This window comes from Enhydra lutris, unplaced genomic scaffold (assembly GCF_002288905.1).
Source record: "Enhydra lutris kenyoni isolate GAN:26980312 unplaced genomic scaffold, ASM228890v2 scaffoldscaffold1, whole genome shotgun sequence".
In the NCBI taxonomy this organism is placed as follows: domain Eukaryota; kingdom Metazoa; phylum Chordata; class Mammalia; order Carnivora; family Mustelidae; genus Enhydra; species Enhydra lutris.
In genome coordinates, this window is record NW_019154085.1 from 2426851 (window position 1) to 2437303 (window position 10453).

The 10453-nt window shown below is 39.2% G+C and overlaps 1 pseudogene; it reads right to left on the reverse strand.

The window, feature by feature from the left end:
- Nucleotides 1–4327: 4327 nt before the first annotated feature.
- Nucleotides 4328–6740, reverse strand: LOC111145444 (annotated as a pseudogene).
- Nucleotides 6741–10453: the final 3713 nt, after the last annotated feature.

Below are 10453 nucleotides of genomic sequence, written 5' to 3' on the forward strand. Positions count from 1 at the left end.
GTTTTATTTCTTCCTTCCCCATCTGTACATCTTTTATTTCCTTTTCTTGTCTTGTTGCATTTGCTAGGACTTCCACTACAGTGTTGAAAAGGAGTGGTCAAAGGAGACGTTCTTCCCTTGTACCCGATCCTAGTGGGAAAGTTTCAAGTTTCTCACCATTAAGTATGATGTTAGCTATAAGGTTTGTTTGTTTTTAATTCTTTATCAAGCTGGAGAAGATTTCCCTATATCTAGTTTACTGAGTTTTTGTCATGAATTAGTGTTAGATCTTGTCAAATGCTTTTTCTGCATCTATTAATACAATCATTAGATTGTTCTTTTTGGCCTACTAATGTGATGGATTACATTAATTGACTTTCAGATGTTGAACCAGCTTTGCATACCTGAGATAAGTCCCATTTGGTGGTGGTATACAATTCTTTTTATACATCATTGGATTTGATTTGTTAATATTTTGTTGAAGATTTTTACATCTATGTTCATAAGAGATATTCATCTGTCATTTTATTCTCTAGCAATGTATTTTGGTATTAGGATAATTCTGGCCTCAGAGGATGAATTAGGAAGTATGCCTCTGCTTCTTTCCTTTGAAAAAAAGTGTAGAGAATTGGTATAATTTCTTCCCTAAATGTTTAGTAGAATTCACAATATACCTGATACTTTCTGTTTTGGAAGTCTACTGATTATCGATTTAATTCCTTTAATAGACATAGGTCTATTTGTTTCACCTATTTCTTTTTGTGTGAATTTTTAACAGATGGTGTCTTTCAAGGAATTGATCCATTTAATCTAAGTTATCAAATCTGTGGGCCATGGAGTTGTCCACACTATTCCTTGATTATCCTTCTAATGTCCGTGGAATCTATAATGATGTCTTCACCTCCATTTTTGATATTAATAATTTGTGTCCTGTTTTTACTAGCCTCCCTAGAGGCAGATTAATTTCATTCATTGTTTCAAAGAAACACCTTTTTGCTTCATTAATTTTCTCTATTGATTTCCTGATTTTCACTTCATGGATTCCTGCTCAAATTCTTATTTCTTATCTTCTGCTTACTTTGGATTTAATTTACTCTACCTTTTTCTAGTTTCCTAAGGTGAAAATTTAGATTATTGATTGCAGAAATTTCCTCTAATATATGTATTCAATGCTATAAATTCCCCTCTAAGTGCTGCTTTCATTACATTCCACATATTTTGATAAGTTGTATTTTCATTTTCACATAGTCGAAGGGTTGGTTTGGTTTTTTTTTTTTCAGGATTTTATTTATTTACTTGACAGAGAAAGAGCATGCACAAGCAGGGGGAGCAGGAGAGGGAGAAGCAGGCTCCCTCCTGAGCAGGGAGCTGGATTCAGGGCTCAAGCCCTGAAGGTATTTTTTAGTTTCTTTTGAGATACCTTCTTTGACCAATATGTTATGTAAAAGTGTGTTGTTTAGGGCACCTGGATGGCTAGTCAGTTAAGCAGAGCCTGCTTCTTGCTCTGTCCCTTCCTTACCCCCACCCCAGCTCATGCTTGCTCTTGTGTGCTTGCATAATGTCTTTCTTGCAAAAATAAATAAAATCTTTAAAAACTTAAAAAATAAGTGTGTTGTTTAATTTCCACATACTTGAAGATTTTCCTATTATCTTTCAGTTACTGGTTTGTAGTTAACTCCATTGTGGTCTAAAAGAAGATATTGTTTGATTTCTGTTCTTTTAAATTTAAGTGTTTTGTGGCTCGAATGTACATTTCCATGCAAGCTTAAAAAGAATATGTGTTTTGCTGTTGTTGGATACAATGGCCTGTGGATATTGGTTGTATCCAGTTGATTGGTGATGTTGTTGAATTCTACTATGCCCTTACTAATATTGCCTGCTGGCTCTGTCCATTCTGACAGAGGGTATTGAACTCTCAAATCATGATAATGAGGTCCCATTTCTCTTTCAAATCTATTAGTTTTTGCCTTGTATGATTTGATGTTACATTACTTCTATTTCAGCAAAGGTATTTTGCAAGCTTTTTAAAAATTATATGAATAGTGCAAAATGCTTAACACTTGAAACCAGCAAGGCTTCCCGTAAAGCTTTTTTAAAAAAAGATTAACCCTCAGAGATTTACAATAGTTGATTTCTACCTCATGTCAGCCCAGTGCAATATAATGGAAGCTCCATCATTAGCTGTTGATTTCCGCCATTGCTCTTCAGAACCTTAAAGGGCAGAGGAAGGGGTACTTAGACAAACATGAGACAAAATTCAAACCAAATAAACTGCAAAGTGATTCCTAATAATTACAGATGCATTTTGCCTAAACGACCCAAATCAGTAGCTATGGAATAACTGCAGGGGTTTCTCCGAGGCTGGGAAGGGGTTTGTTTCCGCAGGTTGGTAAAAGCTCTGCCCTGGGTGAGAAGTCACAGGTTAAGGATGCACGCTCTGTGAATATTTACTGCACGTACACATGTAGTATCCGTAAGCACTTGAAACACACAGTATTCGAGTACCCTCCAAAGTCAGGTATGGCTTCTTAAAAATGAGGTAACTTGAGTGTTACAATCCACAGGAAACCCGCCTGAAGAGTTTTAACAGCTACCAATAAGTCACTTCCAGTGTGCAGGGGTTACGGCATCTCTGGGACCTCCAGGGTTTGCAGAAACTGGGGTTGCGGGCTTTTAGTGTAGCTACGACACCTTTTCCTGAATGGTAGATAACATTGTTCACCTGTGATTTATCTTCACAGTTGGTATAAATCTGTGACAGAAGATAGAATTCCTGAGTAAGCCAGGAACATTGCTTAACATGTTCTGGAGAAAGAAAACCACCAGCCACTTGACTGGTGAAATAAGTTATCAACCTAACATGGAATTCCTGGAGGACAATTACCACATCTCTGGTAAATTATTCTTTTTTTTAAGATTTCATTTATTTATTTATTCATTTATTTAAGAGAGAGGGAGCAGCAGAGGGAGGGGGAAAGTAGGGTCCCTGTTGAACAGGGAGCCCAATGCAAGACTCGATCCCGGGACCTTGAGATAATGACTTGAGCCATAGGTAGACCCTTAACTGACTGATGCCCCTCCGGCAACTGTCAGCTGCCCAGCTTTCAACTGTATAATTTTGATGAAGGTGCTTCCGTGGTGATGGGTCTAAACGCCAGATGTGATTAGTAAGACCATGGTTGCTGGGTTTTCCTGAGCTTGCTTTTCTGAAAACTTTAAATGTTCATATCTTCTTTGTGTCTTCTCATATATATCTGGTATGTATGTACGAGAAGGCTCTAGGCTTCTCTTTTCCTTCAATAAATTGCTTAATTGTGAGTTTGTGAAAATTTCCATCTTGGACAGTTTTAAGGACTTCTCAATCACACTGTCCTTTTGAAATTCCCACATAGACCATGACATCAGCTGCACCAGATATGTCTCAACAAAGATGTTACTCCACATTCTTGAGCTTCCAGAGTAATTAGTCTACAAACATTATACATCTTGAGATCTCAATCTGGCCAAAGTATTTTGGTAGCCTGGGGACAAAATACAGTTCACCGTCTCACCTTGTGTATTCAAGCAATGGAATGGTGGCCATGAGATCATGAAACCTGGAAAGCGTATCTCTAACATTTCTTCCTGGTAGGCAGTCCTTAAGTTTCAACATTGCTAATTCCTTTTCATTTTCCAAGAAATGCGGAACTCCTTCAAAGTCATTTCAAAAGTCCCCTGTTGTGACTTCAGTGGTTTCATTGGTTCTTGCTATAGTATGAATGTGTCCCCCCCAAAATTCATTGTTTGACTCTATTTTGAGGTGGAGTCCCTGGAGTTGATTAGGCTCTGCCCTTATTAATTCATTAGTACTGGTGTAAAAGAGACCCCAGAAATTTCCCTTGCCTCTGTCCTATGAGAACACAGCAAGAATACAGTTGTCTATGAATCCAAGAAGAGGCCCTCACCAGACACCAAATCTTTCAGCATCTTGATCTTGGACTTCTCCATCTCCAGAACTATGAGAAATAAATGCTTGCTTTTTAATCTATACAATGTATGGTATTTTGTTATAGTAGCCCAAATAGACTAAGACAGTCCCACAATTAACTAGATCAACTTATTTGTCACCAAACTCTTTGACAAAGGACTCAGGGTTTCAAAATTCAGTGTTCCATTTATGATGCCTCCATACATCATTATTGGGTACCCTTGTGTCTAGTACTCCTTGAACACATTCCAGTTCCTCTTATTGTTAGGATCTTGCAAGCACAGTAAGGAATTACCCCACATCCAATAGTGAGGATTATCAGAATGTTATGGTGTCATCATTCTTTGAGGTTCTTACATAAATCAGAGCAAGTCTTATTTTCTACCAAAGAAGCAAAGATAGCAAGGATTTTTTGTGTATTCTTGTGTCCTTTTTGTCGTTGTTTTCCTTGTTAACATTCTCTCTGGCAAAGTCTGCTGGCCAATTTATAGGAAAAGTTCTGACTGGACAGGCCAACTTAATGCTTGTCATTGGCTTGGAGGCTGCACTCTCACCCACAGCTGCTGGCTCCCGCTGAGGGGTTTTGTAGGAGCGCAGCTTCAAGATCAGGTTTTTCTCAAAGTAAAGGAATCTGCTTTATGTCTCCAAGGCTGGCTTTGAGAAGAGCTTGAATTACCTGTTTTTACAAGGACAATTTGCCTTTATCCCACATTTTGCTCTTACAAAATGAATAGGCTCCAACCTTATAGAGAACTTTTCCAAGAATAATCTGTGTAGACACCAAGTTCCTTAGTTCATGTACCTGACTCTTCACTCATCCTAACGAGGAAAACTCTGGTAGGTTGCACCCTGTTGGCAGTTTTTGCTCTTCATGTGGTAGGAATCCACACATACTCTAAATTTACACTGAGGATACATCCAGAACAAGTTAAGATGGTGGTATTGCACACATCACACATTTCTTGAATACATTTGGCAGCTCACTCCCTGGCAACCCTCTAAAAGATGCTCTTACTGTGATTCTACAGTTGACACTGCTTCCTTTCCAGAAATCACTGTATGACATAGTGATATCCAGTTTTGGCCAAGATACGTTTTTCTGTATCCAAATCAGTCCCCACCACGTTTTTGATTAAAAGTACCCATAAGCTAATTGTTCATTATTATTATTAGAAACACTTAACAAAGAGGCCACACAGGAAAAACAAATAGTGACTATACACACACATCAGGCTATAATAAACCTAACAAGGTTTCCAAGGTTCGTGGGAGGAGACTTGTGAATACACAACTCCCTTTTCTTTTTCATCACTCACCTCAGAGAAATAGTGACTAAGATGATGAAACTGACATTATACTCAGCTACTCAGCTGTAGTAGGTTATGAATGGCTTAGAAAGCAAGAAGCAAAAAATGTGACTAAATAAGAAGTGTGAAGATGATGTGGGGCGGCCACTAAGCCATGCCATCAGGAGCCTAGACTTTCTACTTGTTGGCTCCATCATCCACAGCTGCTAGTTTTTCACCTTTGTGTTTTCAAATTATGTTCTCAAAATGCCCACTGAAATTTCAAGCAAGAAAGAAGAGGGCAAGACCACTTTCAGCCCCTACAATGCCTTTTACAATGAAGGCAAAAGCTTTCCCAGAAGTCCCCGGTAGATATCGTCATATATTTCACTGGCCAAGACTGGGCCATTCGGCCACCTTCAGCACCAAGTGAATCTGGAAAATTCTCTTGTATGGAAAAGAACAACAGGATTAGCTTATACTAAGTACAATTCTTCTTTTGGAGGTGGGTAGACTAGTGCCTATATTGACCAACTTTCACTGTGATAATGTTTCATAATAAGCAACCCCCAAATCTTAGTGGTTTATAAGAACAAGCATTTGTTCCTCATTTAATGGGCACGTAGTCCATCTGCGATTCTCCTGGGTTTGGCTGGGATCATCTGGGCTTGCATACAGGGCTGTGTGTGTTTTCATGTCTGCCCGATGCATATTCTTATTCTGGCACTACTGACACCCCTGGCATAGTCTCATGGCAAATGGTAGGTGCACAGGAAGCCAAAAAAAAAATCACACAAATGCATTTAGAGTCTCTGCTCATGTCATGTACAGTAACACTCCATTTGCCAAACAAATTGCCTGGCCAACTCCAACACAAACTGGGCAAGGATGTGTATGTACTCCGCCTACTCCAGTGGAAAATGCTACAAAGTCACATACCCAAAGGTATAGATGTATAATCCTATTAGAGAATGAAGGATTGGGAACAAAAATCTAATCTATCTTTTCATTCCAAACAAACTGGAGTTCTGAGAGCAAGCAAGAAAGAAAGGACTAACTGTTGGGTAGCCATCCAACATTGCCTTCCACGCGAGCACAATCAGAAGACTTAGAAACTTGTTTTGAGGGTGTTCGTTAGTAGGAGGATGAGGAGGAAGTGAGGAAATCAGTATGCTACAGACTGCTTTCCTGGGCAGGGGTTTCCAGCTACAGCTTTGACGGACAGTTGAATAGGCTGACATAGACAGTTTAACATCTCAAATGTGCAATTCCATAATTTGTCAATATCTGAATGCCTGCTAATAGCAAACATGTCTGATGCAGTATGTGACAGCTACTAAGTACTTTACATGCTTACTTTATCCTCACAACAAACCTATGAATTTACCCTCACTTTATAGCTGAGAGGTCAGGTAACTTAGGCAGTTGCTTATAAATATAAGGACCAGAACCCAAATCTGTCTGATTTCATTCACTTGGGCATCCACTACCTACATGTCAGGCGCCATACTTAGTGTTGAAGATGCAGATCAAGGACACAGACACAGCCCCTGCCCTCTGGGACTTTTTCTTAGGCTCCAAGCTTTATAGTCCAGTGGACATTCCATGTTAACTCAAAAACGAGTCCAATATAAGTATGTGTGTTATTTCTCAAATGAATAAGCTATGTGCCAAGGTACTCTTCTAAGGGCTTTTCATGTCAGGTATCAATGAACCATCATTGACTTTATGAAAATAAGCACTATTACTTGCCAATTTAAATATCAGGAAACTGAGATAGGTAGAGGTTCCCCTCGTTACACACTAAGAAATAAGGGAGCAGGATTTGAACACGTACAATCTGGCTCTAGAGCTCATGTTCTCACCACAACACAACACACAGCCCAGGACTAATAAAATACAGGTTTACGTCAACATATTAATGCATCAGTGTAGCTTTTTCTGTGTATTTTCTCATTTAAAAAATGCTCATTATAAGGAGCTGCACAGGGAAGATGAATCCCCCTAACATTTGCTTTGAAAGTGAGAGGAGCTAAATTTTGTTAGTTCTTACAACCACCAGGACTTAAAACCTTGATTTATAAAAATCAGTGGGCGGCTCTGGGAAATCCTGGAGGGCATTAGGAAGCAGAGTCCCCTCCATTAAAGAGGCAGCATAACAAACAGCCCTTGCAGATACAGTTTAGAACCAGCAATTGGAAAAAAGCTTGGGGCAGACTGGATGAAGAGTGATTTACTCATTTCAGAGTGTGACCTGGAGAGGGAAGGATCACAGGGAAACCCTTCCACAAAGTTGCTGGCAGAGGGGAATTTCCATCTCCTTCCCCCAGCACAAACCCACGCCACCTGTGGGGACAGGCACTGCAATGACACTTGCTACCTAACTTGCTTACACTAAGCGTGGCCCCATGCTTGGGAGGGTCCACCTTTCCTAGTCACACTTGCCTCGGTTCCAGTGCTATGTGCCCCATTACCCAAAAGGCCAGCATAAACTCTACCAACACCTCCTTTCAGAGTCGTGTGTTTTATGACACCCCAGTTCTGAAGACGGAAGCTCTTATTTCACGAGCAAAACAGCACACATCTTGTTAAAGCCTGCCACAGCCCTGCTGGGGACCTCATGCTGCCCACAACAGGCAGAGAGCCTCTGCAGACAATTGGACTAAAGGAAAAGGAGGCCGGGACTCAATAGCAGAGCATGTGCAGCACATACAGGAAACACTCCCTGAAGCGCCAGGCCCTAGGGAACAGGGGGCACCGAACGGCAGTGCACTCCAGGACCTCCTCTTCAGAAGGCCGTCGTCTCCAAGAGCAGAGATGCAGCTGACTTTCCTAACATAGAGAGTTAGAAAAAAATGAGGAGACAGAGAAATATGACCCAAATTAAAGAACAGGACCAAACCACAGCAAAAGACATAAGCAAAACAGATATAAGTAGTACACTTGATAGAGAATTTAAAGTAATGATCATAAAGATACTAAACCTGAGAAAAAGGTGGAGAACATCAGTGAAACCCTAACAAGGAGATTAAGAAAAAATCAGAGATGAAGAACACAATACATGAAATTAAAAATTAAATAGCAGGGTAGATGAAGTCGGGGAACAAATTAATAACCTGAAAGAGTAATGGAAAGTAACAAAACTGAAAAAAGTGAAAGGAAAAAGACCATGCAAATTAAGAATAGTTTTAGGGAACTCAGTGACTTCATCAGGCACAATACCATTCACATTATATGGATCCCAAAGAAGAGAAAGAGGGGCAGAAAATTTAATTGAAGAAATAGCTGAAAACTTCCCTAATCTGGGGAAGGAAACAGAATCCAGATCCAGGAGGCACAGAGATGCCCCCCGCCCCCAAATCAACCCAAGGAGATCCACACCAAGAAACATAGTAATTAAAATGACAAAAAAGTAGTGCTGAACAAACAAACAAAAAATTAAAAGCAGCAAGAGAAAAGAAGTAAATTACGGGAGGGGAGGAACCCCATAAAGATATCAGCAGATTTTTCGACAGAAACTTTGCAGGCCAAAAGTGTCAGGATATTTTCAAAGTGTTGAAAGGGAAAAGTCTGCAGCCAAGAATATTCTATCCAGCCAAGCTACAATTCAGAAGAGAAGGAGAGATGAAGAGTTTCTCAGACAAATGAAAGTTAAAGCACTCATGACCACTAAACCGGCCTGTGAGAAATATTAAAGAGAACTCTGAGTGGAAAGACCTCTAGTGGGAGAATGAAAAGTAAAAAACACAAAAGTAGTAAAAGTAAGTATATCTATAAAAATTAGTCAAGGGAGTGATAAAATAAAAAGATGTAAAATATGACAATGCTGTAGACCTAAAAAGTGTGTGTGGGAGGGGTGGGGAAGAGGAGCAAAGACTAGATTCAAACTTAAGCCGCAACGTACTTCATATACATGGCTATGCACAGAAGATGTTCTATACAAACCTAACGGCAACCACAAATCAAAAACCAGTAATGGATATGCAAAGAATAAAGAGAAAGAAATCCAAGTATACCATTTAGGAATGCTACAAACCATGAAGGAGAACAAGAAAGGACCAGAGAAAAACTACAAAAACAACCATAAAACAAGTAATAAAATGGCAATAAATATGTTTCTATCAATAATAACTTTGAATGAAAATGGGGGGGTTGCCTGGGTGGCTCAGTCATTAAGTGTCTGTGTTCAGTTCAGGTCATAATCCCAGGATCAAGGCCTGTATCAGGCTCCCTGCTCCATCCCACTCCTCCTGCTTGTGTTCCTTCTCTTGCTGTGTCTCCCTCTGTCAAAAAAATAAATAAAATCTTTAAAAAAATTTTAAAAATGGACTAAATGCTCCAATCAAAAGATATAGAATGACAGCGTGGATAAAAAACTTAGACCTGTACTATATGCTACCTACAAGAAACTCATTTTAGACCTAAAGTCACTGAAGCTTGAAAGTAAAGGGATGAGGAAACAGTCATGCAAATAGATGTCAAAAGAAAGCTACGGTAGCCATACTTGTATGGGACAAAATAGACTTTAAAACAAAGACTGTAATAGGAGACACAGAAGGACCTATATAATAAAGGGGACAATACAACAAGAGTATACAGCTATTGTAAATACTTATACACCTAAAATGGGAGCACCCAAATACATAAAAGTGTTAATAACAATCTCAAAGGAACTAATCAATAGAAAAACAATAATAGTAGAGGATTTAACACCCCACTTACATCAATGGACAGATAATCTAAACATTTCACCAAGGAAATAGTGGCTTTGAATGACACACTACACCAGATGAATTTACCAGGTATATTCAGAACATTCCATCCTAAAACAACAGAATACACATTCTTTTCAAGTACACCTGGGATTTTCTCCAGAATAGATCACATATTAGCCCACAAAACAAGTCCCAATAAATATAAGAACACTGAAGTCATACCACACAACTTTTCTAACCAGACTGCTATGAAAGTAGAAATGATCACAAGAAAAAATCTGGAAAGAGCACAAATACATGGAGGATAAGTAATATGCTACTACACAATGAATGAGTCCACTGAGAAATCAAAAAAGAAATAAAAAATTACATGGAAACAAATGAAAGTGAAAACACAGTGGTCCAAAATCTTTGGAATACAGCAAAAGCATTCCAAAGAGGAAGTTTGTAGCAATACAGGCCTACCTCAAGAAGCAAGGAAAATCTCAAATGACCTAATCTTACAC